The sequence below is a fragment of the Callorhinus ursinus genome, unplaced genomic scaffold (genome assembly GCF_003265705.2).
Source record: "Callorhinus ursinus isolate GAN/ISIS: 27379988/994484 unplaced genomic scaffold, GSC_fseal_2.0 scaffold27, whole genome shotgun sequence".
NCBI lineage: Eukaryota > Metazoa > Chordata > Mammalia > Carnivora > Otariidae > Callorhinus > Callorhinus ursinus.
Window position 1 is genome coordinate 6,807,633 of NW_027397089.1, and position 18,502 is coordinate 6,826,134.

General features: G+C 40.2%; 1 long non-coding RNA gene and 1 pseudogene across 1 annotated transcript in view; both read right to left on the reverse strand.

Moving 5' to 3' along the window:
• Window positions 1–18,502, reverse strand: part of LOC141370151 (uncharacterized) — a 96,007-nt gene that overhangs the window by 68,361 nt on the left and 9,144 nt on the right. The gene's annotated exons all lie outside the window — the stretch shown is intronic.
• Window positions 15,208–16,039, reverse strand: LOC141369898 (small ribosomal subunit protein eS1-like; annotated as a pseudogene).

Here is an 18,502-nt window from a genome sequence, read left to right on the forward strand (position 1 = left end):
AGTTTAATTCATTCTGAGTAATCAAATGTACAGATTTTTTTATGTGGGATCTCCCCCATCATTTTTGGTTCCATTTTTGTTTTTTAAACTTGTCTCTGAAACAGAAATAGCTGGAGCTACTTGAACCTAGGCTTTTCCTCTTGAAAGTTCCCCCATCAATCAGTTTGAGACATGTAGATTACTAAATGGTTGAATACTATTTTTGATCAAAAGTTCTTATCTGTCTATGACCCTGTTACTCAATTTCATTTCTTTGGATTTTCAGTTTATAAATGTGTCCTATTAAAATGCAAAAACTCGGGGCGCCTGGGTGGCTCAGTCCTTAAGCATCTGCCTTCAGCTCAGGTCATGATCCCAGAGTCCTGGGATAGAGCCCCACATAGGGCTCCCTGCTCGGCGGGAAGCCTGCTTCTCCCTCTCCCACTCCCCCTGTTTGTGTTCCCTCTCTTGCTGTGTCTCTGTCAAATAAATAAAATCTTAAAAAAAATGCAAAAACTTCTGGAGAATATAAAGCCATATTAATAATATTAATAATCACCCCTTAAACTGAGATTGGCCAAAAGATGATTAAGAAAAAGTCACTATAGGAAGGAATAAGGTAGGTGAAAACAGAAATGAGGCTGCAAGAAGGGGTGGGGTCCAGGTGCCAGTGTGCAAGGGAGCAGAGAGAAGGCCACTTGAAGGGAAAACAGAACAGTTTCTAAAGCCCAATTTCATATAATTTGCGCTTTACATAATTTACAGTTGTATTAAAAGCCAGTACTGTTCTTACCCACAGGGGATTCATAAGGAACACTTTGAACTCCTCAGAAGGAAGGATTTAGTAAATACAAAATATGATTATCATTACACTTGTTTCCTAGAATAGATGAGGGACTTTTTATCCAGGTGTCTATTATCCCTTTGTGTCTTTTGGGTCAAGAAGGTTCATTTATAATTTCATGTCTGTTTTGAGAGATTATAGTTGGGTAGCATCGAGAAAATGGCATAGGATAAGACAGAAAATATGGCAGCAGATGAGAAAGGATATAAGCAGTTTATACATTTCAAATGGTTTGCCCTCAGAAGACCAGGAAGAATAGGAAGGCTGGCTTAGTTTGGATTCCCCCAGAAGCAGATCCTTAGACAGGGATTTGAGCGCAAGTAGTTTACTTGTGAGGTGATCCCAAGAAGTGCTAGTGGGGAATGAGAAGAGTACAAGGAAGTGCCCAAAATCAGTAGTGTATAAGGGAAACTGAGGGTCACTCCTGCTGGGTAACTCTGGGACATACAGTGGAATATCCCTCCAAGTCATTCCATAGGAGGAGTAAGGAATCTGGGATATTTATCTTTTGGTATTCATCCTTCATGGCTGAGGGCTGCTCCCTGCTGCTTCTGGTCTACCTTGGCGTGGACTGACAGGCAGAGCCACACGTGCTATGTACTGGAACGGTGAGTGCTGAGGAGATGTGGTGGGGGCAGCGGTGTGTGGGCATTCAGAGGCAACTAGGGCCCATGAAAGTCATGATAAGGCACTGTGGCACTTACAGCATCATATACAAAGGCATAACAAATAAGTGGTTCTCATCAATTCAGGATCTTCAAATTCATAAAGAAGTTTATATTTTTTCTGGTCTCCTTGAGAATCTCCTCTACTTACTTGGCTCCAACTAACACTGCAACAGTGACTCCCAGTGACTCATTTCTGCTGAATCCTTGTTCCATGTTTTCAACTGCTTAAAGAGCATCTCCACCTGGAGAAGAGCCTCTCAAACTTAACACACCTTAAAATCTCTTCTCCCAAAAATCCACTTGTTTTCTTGCCCTTCCTAACTCAATCAAAGGCACTCCTATCCACTGAATTAAGTTTAATTAGAAACTTTGAAGTCATCTTGAATCTTCATTCTCTTGTACCCTACAAATCCAGTCAACTCCTGATGGCCTCTCTCCTAGATATCTTTTAATCTACTCTCCCTCTCCAGCTCCTCTACCACTGTGATTTTTCTATGTCATCATCATTTGTCACCTACTTATTACAACCTCCTCCTAATTGCTCCCCCCCACATCTTCATTTCCTCCCTCTCTCCAATCTATTCTGTATACCGCTATCAAAAAGATCATTTTAAAACCCTCATCTGATTACATGATTCTAATCTACCTCTCCAGCTTCATCTTGTTTCTCTGCATTCCTCCAAGTCAAGGTTCTCAGATGCATGTAACATAAACTAACTCTAGATGACTTAAGAAGTAAAATAATTTACTGAGAGAATATTGGGAAGCCCATGGGATCTCTGGCAAGGCTAGAGAACCAGGCTCAGAAGAGAGGTGGGAACAAAGGGAGGCCAGGCAGCCAAAACCACAGCCAAAACCATACTCCCAAGCCAGTCCCTGGAGAACAGCTGCCTCTTTCAGCAAATACTAGACACTGTAATGGCACCCAAGACAGCTGTGGGCCCTAGGAACTGCTGCTGGTTCCTCTGTCACTGTCTCTCCCACAAGCTAGATATTTTTTTTTAATTTTTTTATTGTTATGTTAATCACCATATATTACATCATTAGTTTTTGATGCAGTGTTCCATGATTCATTGTTTGTTCATAACACCCAGTGCACCATGCAAAACGTGCCCTCCTCAATACCCATCACCAGGCTAACCCATCCCCCCACCCCCCTACCCTCTAGAACCCTCAGTTTTTCAGAGTCCATCATCTCTCATGGTTCGTCTCCCCCTCTGACATATTCCCCTTTTCTTCCTCTCCTGTTATCTTCTTCTTTTCCGTTTTTCTTAAAATATGTTGCGTTATTGGTTTCAGAAGTACAGATCTGTGATTCAACAGTCTTGCACAATTCACAGCGCTCACTGTAGCACATACCCTCCCCAATGTCTATCACCCAGCCATCCCATCCCTCCCGCCCCCCACCACTCCAGTAACACTCAGTTTGTTTCCTGAGATTAAGAATTCCTCATATCAGTGAGGTCATGTGATACATGTCTTTCTCTGATTGACTTATTTCACTCAGCATAACACCTTCCAGTTCCATCCATGTCGTTGCAAATGGCAAGATCTCATTCCTTTTGATGGCTGCATAATATTCCATTGTGTATATATACCACCTCTTCTTTATCCATTCATCTGTCGATGGGCATCTTGGCTCTTTCCACAGTTTGGCTATTGTGGACATTGCTGCTATAAACATTGGGGTACATGTACCCCTTCGGGTCCCTACATTTGTATCTTTGTGGTAAATACCCAGTAGTGCAATTGCTGGATCGAACAGTAGCTCTAATTTCAACTGTTTGAGAAACCTCCATACTGTTTTCCAGAGGGGTTGCACCAGCTTGCATTCCCACCAACAGTGTAGGAGGGTTCCCCTTTCTCCGCATCCCCGCCAACATCTGTCGTTCCCTGACTTGTTAATTTTAGCCATTCTGACGGGTGTGAGGTGGTATCTCATTGAGGTTTTGATTTGGATTTCCCTGATGCCGAGTGATGTTGAGCACTTTTTCATGTGCCTGTTGGCCATTTGGATGTCTTCTTTGGAGAAATGTCTGTTCATGTCTTCTGCCCATTTCTTGATTGGATTATTTGTTCTTTGGGTGTTGAGTTTGATAAGTTCTTTATAGATTTTGGATACTAGCCCTTTATCTGATATGTCGTTTGCAAATATTTTCTCCCATTCTGTCGGTTGTCTTTTGGTTTTGTGGACTGTCTCTTTTGCTGTGCAAAAGCTTTTTATCTTGATGAAATCCCAATAGTTCATTTTTGTCCTGGCTTCCCGTGCCTTTGGCGATGTTTCTAGGAAGAAGTTGCTGCGGCTAAGGTCGAAAAGGTTGCTACCTGTGTTCTCCTTTAGGATTTGGATGGACTCCTGTCTCACGTTTAGGTCTTTCAACCATTTGGAGTCTATTTTTGTGTGTGGTGTAAGGAAATGGTCCAGTTTCATTCTTCTGCATGTGGCTGTCCAATTTTCCCAACACCATTTGTTGAAGAGACTGTCTTTTTGCCATTGGACATTCTTTCCTGCTTTGTCAAAAATAAGTTGACCATAGAGTTGAGGGTCCATTTCTGGGCTCTCGATTCTGTTCCATTGATCTATGCATCTGTTTTTGTGCCAGTACCATACTGTCTTGATGATGACAGCTTTGTAATAGAGCTGGAAGTCCGGAATTGTGATGCCGCCAGCTTTGCTTTTCTTTTTCAGTATTCCTCTGGCTATTCGGGGTCTCTTCTGGTTCCATACAAATTTTAGGATTATTTGTTCCATTTCTTTGAAAAAAGTGGATGGTATTTTGATGGGGATTGCATTGAATGTGTAGATTGCTCTAGGTAGCATTGACATCTTCACAATGTTGATTCTCCCAATCCATGAGCATGGAACGTTTTTCCATTTCTTTGTGTCTTCTTCAATTTCTTTCCTGAGTATTTTATAGTTTTCTGAGTACAGATCCTTTGCCTCTTTGGTTAGATTTATTCCTAGGTATCTAATGGTTTTGGGTGCAATTGTAAATGGGATAGACTCCTTGATTTGTCTCTCTTCTGTCTTGTTGTTGGTGTATAGGAATGCCACTGATTTCTGTGCATTGATTTTATATCCTGCTACTTTACTGAATTCCTGTATGAGTTCTAGCAGTTTTGGGGTGGAGTCTTTTGGGTTTTCCACGTACAGTATCATATCATCTGCAAAGAGTGAGAGTTTGACTTCCTCTTTGCCGATTTGGATGCCTTTGATTTCTTTTTGTTGTCTGATTGCTGTGGCTAGGACTTCTAATACTATGTTGAATAGCAGTGGTGAGAGTGGACATCCCTGCCGCGTTCCTGACCTTAGGGGAAAGGCTCTCAGCCTTTCCCCATTGAGAATGATACTCGCTGTAGGTTTTTCATAGATGGCTTTTATGATATTGAGGTATGTACCCTCTATCCCTATACTCTGAAGAGTTTTGATCAAGAAAGGATGTTGTACTTTGTCAAATGCTTTTTCTGCATCTATTGAGAGGATCATATGATTCTTGTTCTTTCTTTTGTTAATGTATTGTATCACGTTGATTGATTTGCGGATGTTGAACCAGCCTTGCAGCCCAGGAATAAATCCCACTTGGTCATGGTGAATAATCCTTTTAATGTACTGTTGGATCCTATTGGCTAGTATTTTGGTGAGAATTTTTGCATCCATGTTCATCAAGGATATTGGTCTGTAATTCTCTTTTTTGATGGGGTCTTTGTCTGGTTTTGGGATCAAGGTAATGCTGGCCTCATAAAATGAGTTTGGAAGTTTCCCTTCCATTTCTATTTTTTGGAACAGTTTCAGGAGAATAGGTATTAATTCTTCTTGAAATGTCTGATAGAATTCCCCCGGGAAGCCGTCTGGCCCTGGGCTTTTGTTTCTTGGGAGATTTTTGATGACTGTTTCAATTTCCTTAGTGGTTATAGGTCTGTTCAGGTTTTCTATTTCTTCCTGGTTCAATTTTGGTAGTTGATACATCTCTAGGAATGCACCCATTTCTTCCAGGTTCTCTAATTTGCTGGCATAGAGTTGCTCATAATATGTTCTTATAATTGTTTGTATTTCTTTGGTGTTGGTTGTGATCTCTCCTCTTTCATTCATGATTTTGTTGATTTGGGTCATTTCTCTTTTCTTTTTGATCAGTCTGGCCAGGGGTTTATCAATCTTGTTAATTCTTTCAAAGAACCAGCTCCTAGTTTCGTTGATCTGTTCTACTGTTCTTTTGGTTTCTAGTTCATTGATTTCTGCTCTGATCTTTATGATTTCTCTTCTCCTGCTGGGTTTAGGCTTTATTTGCTGTTCTTTCTCCAGCTCCTTTAGGTGTAGGGTTAGGTTGTGTATTTGAGACCTTTCTTGTTTCTTGAGAAAGGCTTGTATTGCTATATACTTTCCTCTCAGGACCGCCTTTGCTGTATCCCAAAGATTTTGAACAGTTGTGTTTTCATTTTCATTGGTTTCCATGAATTTTTTTAATTCTTCTTTAATTTCTTGGTTGACCCATTCATTCTTTAGTAGGATGCTCTTTAGCCTCCATGTATTTGAGTTCTTTCCGACTTTCCTCTTGTGGTTGAGTTCTAGTTTCAAAGCATTGTGGTCTGAAAATATGCAGGGAATGATCCCAATCTTTTGGTACCGATTGAGACCTGATTTGTGACCTAGGATGTCCCACAAGCTAGATATTGCTGTCATTGCTGCTACCTGCAGAATAAATTCTCTACCACCTTTCTCATTTGCATCACTTGGTGTAGATTCAATATCTTGTGAGTGGGATTGATTGGCTGCCATGTGAGGTCACATCACTGGACCCTGACTTCCAGAGAAGCCAGAGAAAAAGTGGGTGGTTTTCTCAACCTTGTAATGGGAGGCCGACTCAGCTTCCCATCAACCTTCATGAGAAAACAAAAAATGAGCTTATGTGAAAGGCAGCTGCTAAAAAATGACAACTGTCGATGAAAATAGATCTTTCCATTTTTAAACTACAAAGAACAAAAATAATTTTTCTGTTTAACAGAATTCAACTGTTCCTACATATATCCACAAATATATTCAGGCACTCTGCAAAGGGAGACAACCCAAAACCACATTAGCACTGAATCTAATATTGATAAAGCAAGCTACAAAGTATATGGTCCATGGAGTGTGCAGTGTTCAACCTACACAACCTGACAGAAGCATTCTTTCCTTGTTGTGACAAAAGTTCTAAAGCAGCAAAACCCTTAGTTTCAAGGACAAGAGTACCCAAAAGCTAACTTAAAGCTATTTCTCAAAAGGAAAAAGTTATTTGCTAAAGAAAGCATGACTTATTCCAAGTCTCTTGGGTTCCTGCTGTGGTCAAGGTTTCCCATAGGTTCCATCCTAGCATTCTGGTATTCACACATCCACTAGAAGAAGGGCCAAGTGACAGAGCTGCTTGTACTGCACCCCAGACTAGCTGGAGAGCCTTCCTGCTCTGGGTTCCATTCCAAATTGTTAGCTTTTTGGGTCCCTTGGTAAATAGTTGTAAGCCACACATCCAAAGGTGGTGCATGTTCTCTCCCAAACCCAAGAGGCCCCACCAAATATTGTGCCTCTGATTTAATGGATATCTCCTTGGGATTCACTGGAAGAGCTAGTCTAACATGCCCACTGACCACTGGACTTTAGAAAGGACACTGAGTGTCAGTCTTTGTGTTTTCATGGGAGTTTTCTCCCACACTGCAATAATATTATATCTTGTTTCCTCCTTCCCTCTGGGATAGTCAGATGGTATAATTGATGTAGCAGACCAGTAGATGTTGAAGGATGGTGAGACTACAAAGATCCTTGGGGACTAAACTGCGCCATAGAGTCAGAGTTGTTATAATCTTAAGGCAACCAGAGGAAAGCTGATGTTTTCTCTGATGTTGTATGCTTGCTGGAATCCAGGAGTAAACATCAGATGGCTTAATAACTGTGTAACAGGTGTTAAGGACTACATTATCCAGAAAAGAGGCATCACCAGTAACAGCAACCATAATTAAAGCCAACACCTACATAAGCTTGCTCTGCCTTTCTTCAAAACCCATCCATATTCTATGCAGGCCAGATAGGCAAAGTGAAGGGATATATGCATGTTAAATTTTCCCCGGGATGCAGTTTTTTTTAAGTTTTTTATTGTTATGTTAATCACCATACATTACATCATTAGTTCTTGATGTAGTGTTCCATGATTCATTGTGCATAACACCCAGTGCTCCACCCAGAATGTGCCCTCTTTAATACCCATCACCAGACTAACCCATCCCCCCACCCTCCTCCCCTCCAGAACCCTCAGTTTGTTTTTCAGAGTCCGTTGTCTCTCATGGTTCGTCTCCCCCTCCGACTTACTCCCCTTCATTCTTCCCCTCCTGCTATCTTCTTCTTTTTCTTTTTTCTTAACATATGTTGCATTATTTGTTTCAGAAGTACAGATCTGTGATTCAACAGTCTTGCACAATTCACAGCGCTGACCATAGCACAGTCCCTACCCAATGTCTATCACCCAGCCACCCCATCCCTCCCACCCCCTACCACTCCAGCAACACTCAAGTTTGTTTCCTGAGATTAAGAATTCCTCATATCAGTGAGGTCATATGATACATGTCTTTCTCTGATTGACTTATTTCACTCAGCATAACACCCTCCAGTTCCATCCACGTCATTGCAAATGGCAAGATCTCATACCTTTTGATGGCTGCATAATATTTCCCCAGGATGCAGTTTTACTTTTGACTTATTATTTGCTACTGCTATTTTACTTTTCATTTGAAATTTGTCTGGTCTTTCATACCAAAATAGCCCATGTGAGAACTCTGCCTGATGTTAAGAGTATTTGTTTTGGTAATTTATTGATGATCTAGGAAGATAACCTGGGGGGGAATTCAGGGTCCAGCTAGACCTAACATTGAGCATATTCAGGTCCAGCTCCATTTTTCATCTGATGCCTATAAGATTTCACTCTGGCTGGTAGCCCACAGTGGTGTTATAAGTCACATAAATTGGTGTTAGCTCAAAGCCAGTGTCCAAAAACCATGAACAGCCTTGATATAATCCTTTCCCTGATTCACAATTACCCAGTACATGGGAACAGTGCCCTTTAAGGAGAAATAGTAGGAAGATTCAGAGTATATTTTTGTTTGTTTGTTTTTAATATCCACCTTCAAAAGCACTAGCCTTCTCTTTACTCAGGGGCTCTCCATCTACAAATTGACCCAAGCATGGGATTGGAAGAAGCAGAGTGCTCTCTGCCAGGGTGGTCAGGTCAGATCCCTATTCATTAGTTTTTTTCTATTATACAAATCAAGCAGAATATTAGTGGGCTGCCCATCTATGTCAGGAGTGGGGACCATATGCTCATCAGTTATCCTGAGGAACATTCTGGTGACCATGTTCCCTGTGGTAAGTGACTTTACTTGGCTTCTGCCATCCTGAGCTCCTCCCATTTTCATGGAAACCCAGGAGCTCCTTTTAAATATAGAATCTCCCACCAGCACTCCTGGACTATAGAAAACATTTACTAAAGCACCGTTCAAAGTAAATAAAATGATATATTTACTAAGGTCTTGGAAAAGGAAACATCTTCTGGGCTTTCTTGTGACAGGTAAGTCATTTATGATGAATCCATTCCAACTTTTCTTATCTTCCTAAACCTTAGAATTCCTTCCACTATATTAATACCAAGGAATTTATGACATCTGCATTTAATCCAAAATAGAACATCACTGTGTCTGAGTTTTACTCACTCAGGTGAGCAGTCAATCAGAATTCACCCAGTTGTTCAAGCTAGTCAAATTGAATTTGAATTCCCTGGGAATTGTACCACCTTAAGAAATTAGGCTGACTTAAAATTATACTCATCTCTCCATGGTTTAACCCCTTCAGGATCCATACCCACACATATTCTCCAGATTTTTGCTGATAAAATTTTTTAATCTTACTTTATTGGTGTGTAACACTCTTCTCCAAGTGTGAGTCTATATTTTGCTATACTAGGATGTAACTTTGCTTATAGATCCAAAGAAAATAAATGATAGATAAGGCAGACATAAGGATAAATGGTTTCTCCTTGTAAATTAATCCCTTAGGTGAAAGAGTTATATGATCTAAGAAGGAACAGCCTTATCAGAAAATGGAGAAGGAACTTCTTTGGGTTGTATATTTTCTATTGTCACTGTAATAAATTACCAAAATATATTATCTCACAGTTCTATAGGATAGAAGTCCAACATGAGTTTCACAGAGCTTAAATCAAGGTATCTGTATTTTCTTCTGGTGACTCTAGGAGAGAATCCATTTTCTTGTCTTTTCCAATTTCTAGAGGCTGCCCCCACTCCTTAGCTTGTGATCCCCTTCCTCCACATTCAAAGTCAGCCGTGCTGCAGCTCTCTCTGACCCTTCTTGCATGGCCCTGTCTCCCTCTCACCACAGCTGGGAAAGGTTCTTCACATTTAAGGATTCATGTGATTAGACTGGGCCTCTCTGGATAATCTCTACATCTCAAGGTCCTTAGCCTTAATTATATCTGCAAAATCTGTTTTGCTATGTAAAGTAACATATTCGTAGGTTCCAAGATTAAGACGTCTGGGAGTATTATTCTATCTACCACAACTAGCAAATGGAACTTACTTGAAGTTGGATGACCTTTCTTTTAAATTCTCTGGATCCCATTCTTTCCCAATGTACATCTTCATTATTAAATAAAAGATCTGGTAAGGTTGCAAATCCAACTGATTTTGTAATTTAGCACAACCCAGATCAAATCTGTTTAGTCTATAGTAATCTCAGCTCTGTAGCTGAAGGAGATAAGGAATTATTTCAGCACAATCATAGAAATTCCCTAAATTTCAGGCTGCAGTTCTTTTTTGGGGGGGAGGGTATAAAAGGTATTCTTTTTTCCAGCTTTATTGAAGTATAATTGACAAATAAAAATGGTATATATTTAGGGTATACAACTCGATGTTTTGATATATGTATACATTGTGAAATAATCACCACTATCAAGGTAATTACCATATCCATCACCTTAAAGAGTATTCTTTTTTAAAAAACATTTTTTAATTTAAATTCAATTAATTAACATATATTATTGGTTTCAGAGGTACAGGCCTGTGATTCATCAGTCTTATATAATACCCAGTGCTCATTATATTACATGCCCTATTGTCCATCACCCAGTTACCCCATCCACCCACCTCCTCCCCTCCAGCAACCCTCAGTTTGTTTCCTATGGTTAAGAGGCTCTTATGGTTTGTCTCCCTCTCTGGTTTCACCTTGTTTTATTTTTACCTCTCTTCTAAGCTAATAATTTAGGAGCTTGAACTTCACATTTTTTCTTGAAGCCATTCAGAGCCACTAGAAGTAACTCTCTAATATTTTGGCTGTTGAACTTCTCATGCCCATCATCCTGGTCTATGGTAGTGGCCTTCAATGCACACTTTATTACCCAATAATATAAGCTATAATTTAGTTATTTCTTCTTTGTATTTCATGTGCTACAGTTTGCCATCCCTTAAATATTGCTGGATTTTTCACTGCTTTTAGTCCAACAAGACTCAAATTCCCCTGCACTAATCTCCTTGACGGTTTGCGGTCGCTCCTTATACTAATAGCTGGGGTGCTTAGTTGTAAGCCACACAAAGCATTTCTGATCTCAGCCAAAAATAAAAATGTATTAAGACATAAGAGGTTGCCCCCAGAATTGCTGAAGAGTCTTTAGGACAAACTCAGTAAACTAGTAGGAACAAAGAGCACCAAAGCAGCCAGGGTCACAGCTAGAATTACCCCCAGAGGACCAGTCTGGTAATAAAGATAATAGTACAGCAGTCAACACCAGCGCTGGTCAATGGATGTTGCCACTGACATTCTTAGCACTGCAATAATTCTGCCTAAAATGAATTCTTTCTTTCCTAGTTTCTTTGCTTCACTAAATCAAGATCTCAAGTCCTGAGGAAAGACATCTGACTAGCCAAATCTAGACATTATTGTGTCCTGGTTTCCTGGAAGAAAAACAAGCAAGGAGCTGGCCTCTTTGGATCAACGCAGTGACGGATTAATAGTTCTTGTTCATACTTCTAAATGGAGTTCTTATCACATTGTATTATAATCTGTTCATCTTCCCCACTATACTGACACTAAAAGATAGGTACCATGTTTTAACTTGGTGCCTCCAGAAGCAACCACAGTACCTGGCACATAATAGGCTCTGAATAAATGAAATATTTTAAAAAGGAAATTTATTCCAGGATTTTCTTCTTTTGATCTTTTTAAAAAAGAACTGACCAGGGAAATAAGGAATCAAAGATTGAGGGTATGGACGGTAATAAGGAAAGGCAAGTCTGTTTGGTGGAGGTAGGATGGAGAGAGGGGAGAGGAATACATGTGGGGGGGGTATCATCATATGAGTGTGTTAGAGATGGAGAGAGGCAGAGACAAAGTAAAAGAAAGTAAGAAACTGAAAAGAGCAAATGAGCATTACTCAGCCAGCATGCTAAGTATTAACACAGCTCCAAAAGTCTAAGTGACCTGGAAAAAAAGTCCCACAAACCTAAAAGAAAGTATTATGTAGGGAATTAATAACAGCCCATAGCACTGATACAATCTGGGGGACTAATGTCCAATATCCTCAGTTGAGTTTCCCTAAAACAATGGTTTCATCATGTAACTCCTCACTCAGAAACTTTAAACAGCCCTCCAGTGACAGAGATTGAAATCAGTATTCCTTAATGAGGTACTCAAGGGCCTACCCAATCTTCCAAAATGAGGAATCAACTCTTTTTCAGAAATGCCTTTCTTGTTCCTATCTCTGTGATTTTTGTTAAGCTGTTTTCCCAATCTGAAAAGACCTTCCTTGCCTCTTCCAACTATACAAATTCTAATCATCCTTCGAGATCCCAATTAAGACTCTCTTCCTCCCTCAACTCCTTCAACCTCGTCTCTTCTTAGAACTGTAGTAATAATCTCTAGTGCCACCCTTTTCCCCTTAATCCCATAGACCAGCAGCACTGTAAAGTTATTCAGCTTTGGGATTATGTATGTTACCACTGCCTTAAGACCAGAAAACCTAATTGCAAGACTGTGACTTCGTTTATATTCTCATGTTTTGATAATGCTAAAAATTAGCTTTAATAAATGATAGTATTGATACAATTCTATTTGTATACATGAAAAGGAGAGAAAATAATTCTTTACATGGGAAGATGATTTAAACCTATGTGTAAAACTTCAGTAGGTATAGATTACACAGTCTGAGAAATGATCATTTCTTCCAACCTGGGCTGAAATTTCAGCTCTCCCAGAAAGCCCAGCAAACCTCTCCTCACATTATCTTTGTATCTGGACCTAGGGATGGGGTGAGTATGCAGGTGTGAGGTTAAATGAACAAAATTAAGGTCTTATTAGGAAAGAGAAAGGAAAATGGTGCTGGGCAAATAACTAAGAACATCTGCAGTCAACCACCCTCACTATGATCGACTCTTTTTGAATACTTAAGTTTGAGTTCCCAAGGATTATATTATAAACTCAAAAGACAGACATTATTTCTACTCATAAGTACCCTAGGTCTTAAAACCTATCTTGATGTTTAATAAAATGCTTACTAATTTAAAAAATTGGAATTTCAAATAAAACATCCACCCTTTGTTTTTAACCCAAGTCTTGCAATAATAAATTGTGACTCTGAGAGGCCAGTCCCCAGCCCTGCAGTGCTCCTTTCTTTAATATGAGTAATACTCCCGGGCTTGGCACAATGCTTGACAACTTTACATCGGCAAATCTGATTCTCCCACAACCACATTTTACTGATAAAGAAATTGATGCTAAGCTATTGCCTAGCATCCCATGACTAATAACTCCTGGGCCCCAACTAGAACCCAGATATTCTGATAGAACAAGAAGTGGAATGGAAATAAGTGGAGTTTGGGGTTTGCCTGAACTGGGTTCAAATCCTAGGTTTGCACTAAAAACTGTGCAATCTTCAGAAGTGACTTACCTCGCCAAGGCTTTTCTCCTTTGTAAAGAAGAATAAACAAGGTGTATGGAATAAGGACAGAGACAGTATGTGAAAACTGCCTGGTGCTCAGTGGGGTCTGGTTAAAAGTTAGATTTTCTTTTTTTTCTCCACAACCTTGTGTTTCTTTCCAGTCACCTGCAGTCCACCACAGAGGGCTCCTGTAGGGTGATCACTTAAGCCTCCAGAATGAGGAGAGACGTTCGCTTAGCCAGATGGCTGTAGACGGTCAAAAAGCAAGACCTTTGACCTCTCCACCTGTCCCTACTGGCCTCCCTTCCAACAGCAACAAAGTCAAGAGGGAACTCTAGATTTTGGCTTCCTGGAGGGTTTACTAGGGCTGTGGAAGGACTTCAAGATGATTCTCATAAAAGCTGTTTTCCTTGTGATTAAGTTGTATTTGCCTGTTAACTATGTGGTAAACAAACCCTCAGCTCCCACCTCATGGTTCTAGCATAGCCGCGTGTTAATTGGGACTTGGAGGGTAGCGGGTTGGCAAGGCTACCAAGGACAGGAAGCCAAGAAGCCCAATTTGGTTATCAGTTCTGTTGACACGAGCTGAGCCGTATGTGGTTGTGTGGCATGTCCAGCAGGTCTAGCAGGGGTTTTCCCAGCTATGAAAGGCCTGCTGTTTGAAATGCTTGGCCTGCAGTCAAACAAGGGCTTCGGATCAGGATTCTCAACTGCCTTCAGCCCCATCAGCTCCACCGGCCCGGTCTGCCACTTGGGCAGGGGGAAGGGCAGACCAAACATGTCTGGTCCTGTACTTGGTTCAGAAAAGAGGAGAGAAGGCAAGATATGAAACAAGCTGCACCTGGAGCTAATCTGCCCTTCTTAACACCCCACCACAACCCCAACCCAGGCAGAAAAATATCCCTTTCCCTGCAAGAAGCATCAGCAGCCCTGAATCCTCTCCCTCTGTGTCACTTATCAGGGCTGACCTCAGACACACTCAATCCCTGAAATAAGACTGCCAGGGGATCAAATGGGTGGGACAGGCTTGCTGGGAAATTCCTCCCAGCCAGTGGATACATGACTTGAGAAGAAATTGGGGCAGTTCCCAATGTAACTTGCTACCCCTCCCCCAGGGGCAATCACTGTCAAAAATGATTTATTTTAAACATTTTGTAATTATTTTAGCCAATGGGGTGTGTGTGTGTGTGTATGTGTGTGTGTGTGTGTGTGTGTGTGTGTACAGAGAGAGAGTGTGTGTATGTGTATTTAATCATTTGTGGTTAAGTCTGCATTCACAAGAGTCTTTGAGTTCAGTAGAGCCCAACCACCAAACCCACACCGAAATATTTTGTAGATAACAGAAGAGCCATTGCCGGGTTATACTTGTATGTACACAGACAAGCTCTGTGGCAGAGTGGTGAGGACCCTGAAGTGGGACTTGGGATGTGAGGACTTTGCAGTAAGAGCTCCAGCAAGCCATTCAGCTGCATCTCAGAGAAACAATGTTTTTAGAAACTTCCATGAAAACCATTCATTCTGCTTCTTAGTAAATGAATATAATTAAGCACCTAATGGGTACCGTGACTGAGTTAAATACTCTTGAGCAGGGTTAGCATTTATTATTAGGGTGATGGTTGCTCTTATTCCCCATGTTAAATGCTTATAAGACCGGGAGCAATTATGCCAAGATGTTAAGTGGAGTTAATTCTGTGGGGTGGGACTCTGAGTGAACGTTATTTTCTCCTTGTACATTTCTTTTTTTTTTTAAACATCACAAATATGATTTTTTTATTTGTCACCATTAAATGTCTGACTTGTAAACAGATTCTTGGACTGGTGGCTCATATCCATCAGCTCGTTCAACTTTAGCACTGGTCTCATCCCCAGTAGCTTTTCCAGAACTACTACCTTCACCATGAAGCTCCATGAGCTTTCCCAATTCAAACTTGGGCTTCTTCAGCATTTTTACTTTTCTAACGAAGACATCATGAAGTGGATAAATAGACTGACAAGCCTTTTCTATATCTTTTCCGATGCTGTCTGGAATCAATTTATTGACCACTTCTTTCAAGTCATTTGTTTGCATCTCGTGGGTCATGATTTCCATCATCTTTTTCCAAATTTGACGGACCTGTTGGTGCTGAGCATAAGAGGTCTTCTGAATCTGATTATTGCATTTTTTAGTAAAACCAACACAAAATAGATGAAGCAAATAACCATCGGTAGTCTTGACATCAACATGAGCTTCGATCATGGTCTGCCATTTTTTGACCATGGAGCACATTTTGTCACGGGTAAGATCCATGCCATGGAAATTAGTCAGGCAGTTTTTGCCCTGAACATCCTCAGTAATTAGCTTGAATTTTCTAAATGCAACTTCATCATTCTGCAAATCAGCAAGGCTCACTTCAAAAACCCGACTCTTGAGGCCATCAGATGCGATTTTGGATCCTTGAGTTCTTGTGACTAATGTTTTTCCATATATTGAACATAGCTGGTGCTTTCACATCATACCAATCTTTCTTAGAAAATGGATCAACCACTTTCTTCTTGGCTCCCTTTTTGCCGTCTTTCATAAGGCGCTTGTTCTTACCGACCGCCATGGTGCTGCTCAGGGAGCCAAAAGGCTCTCCTTGTACATTTCTATGGTTTAGACATTCCCATAAATAATTTTGAATGCTTACTGTATGAATGAATGAACGAACAAACCCAGGTAGGTCTACTTAAAAATAGGCCTAGCTTCTGCTTTCAAAATGCTTCTATTCCTAAAGACATAGGATGGATAACAACATTCCCAAGCATCTGTTTCTATGGGCTTTTTGTGTTTGTTTGCCTTCTACTTTCTTTTCTTTTTTAGGGTATTAGAAGAATAAAAAACAAGAGGCAACGTACACATTTGGGGTAGCTCAAAAAAGGTTGAAAAGTTGTGAAGAGAAAAGAAAGCCAGATTATAATCATTTAGTTTTAATAAATGGCTTCCTTTAAGGAACTTGGAAGGCTGCAAATGGGCAACAGAGGCTTCTGGCCTGTCAAATTCACAGGTAAAAAGGAATATACTACATAAGTCAACATTCACCAGAATGTAAGTTCTATCAAGCAGGGACTCCATTTGTCCCCACTCAATCTCCTGTGCCTAGAATAGCATCTAGTGCACAGAGCCTACTCAATTAATAATATTTAAGTTATGACAGAATGCATTTCCTTCGAAATCTAAAGAGAGGTGGAAATAGCTTTCAAATTGTAAGGTTTAGATAAGGTGAATAGAACGTATTTCTTACTATGAACACTTTGCTACATTATCGAGGGTATCAGTGTAAACAATGAGGATTTCTGACCCCTAGAGCTTTATAAGAAAAGAGACTAAGATATTACTGTTAAAGATAGTGGCCGTAAGGTTAAAAAGTCCTATGTACAAACCAAAGAGACTTCTGTATTCCTGTCCTTGCTCTTATTTTAGTTTAAAAGTGGTGCTAGGGCTATCTTGGCTATTGCCCAAATACTGGGGTGATGACTGGTTCATTGCAAATTGGTTCTTCTCTCAACCCATATTTTGCAAAGGGCCCCAAGTTAAATCTTTACCTTAATGAACTTGACAGAATTATTTCAACTCCAACAAGCTATACAGGATCATGTAAGGCTTTACGATTTCTTTAGTCAGTAGAATGTGGTCAGTTATACATAAATTTAAAACCATACAAGACTAAGCTGTCAGAAATGTGATTGAAAGTTTTAAAATAAAGGTACCTGGTTACATGGTTTCCTAGACCATGGGACACATGAGGACATTCTACAGTGTTCCTCTTAAAAGGTCTTGCCTGAGCAGTTCAAGTTTGTGAGGACCATATACAATGGACATGAGGCCTGCTGTTATGTCTTTAATAAGTCCCCAGGACCCACTTTGAAGTGATGACTCACAGAGACTATTTTGTCAGGCCAACTAGGCCATAAAAATATTAAGTGTGGTTTTAAGTGGTAAAGGTTTTTATTATCCTGCTCACTTCCTGTCATGAAATATTGCACTAAATTGTATTTTAAAGGGATTAATGACCTGCATGCTATGTTTCACAAGAAATTCATTATTGTAAATATTCTAGAAGCATTGATATTAACACTAGGGTTAGTAAAAAAAAAATTGGAGGTGCTCAAAAATATTCACTGATCCAAATTGGGACACATAAAACGTAACAGCATGATAATGTTGAGGCGAAATTCATTTGAATTTGTTTTTATCCAGAAATTATCAGAAATCACCCTGTCATCACGGAATTGTTGAGGCTAACATCAGAAAAGGACAAATTCCTTACTTAGGACTTCTTACAGCTCAGCAAGGCAAGGTACTTTATTCCAGGTGGTTGCAACCCAAGGTAACCCCCTCTTTTAGGCCACTTAGCTGACAAAACTGATCAAACCCCGTCTCAATGCCATTGTCTTTTAAAAATCCAGCAAGAAAAACAAATCTCTTCCTATCTTCCGTACATTTGTGCTAACTGGGAAATCTCCCTGACGATTAATCTACGTTTGTTCTTGGCTGAATTCAGTCCATTTCATTCAGGTCACAATATCTTCCAAGTAGGGCTCAGGGGCCATGTCACATCCAATGGCAACAACAAACTGAAATCATTTTGGTGCCTGCCTAATTCCTTCCTTAGATTCGATACTTGTCTCTCATGTTTTCCCTTGCTAGCTCAGCTTCCTTTTCTAGAAAGTAAGAATTATACTATGGATTGCTTGGGCTACCTAAGATAAAAAATGTTGTACAGCAATCTGTCAACAGCCTAGTCTTTTGAAAACAGCTAAATAGGTCAGCGTGTATTGCCATTCTTGAGCCCTAACTTTGGCACCATTTCAAACTCAACATTTCTATTTGTATCTCAACTGCTGGTTGGCTGAAACATGTTCATTTGATTGGGGAGGTTTGGAAAAAAGACCTGGTATCTGTTAAGTTCATATTGTATTATTCTGACTTTTTGTAGAAAAGACGTGTAATAGTACTTCCAGAAGAGGGCAATGTTCCTGAGGTTAACTTTGCTAATAAATTTTCCAAACACCAAAAATTCACACCAACT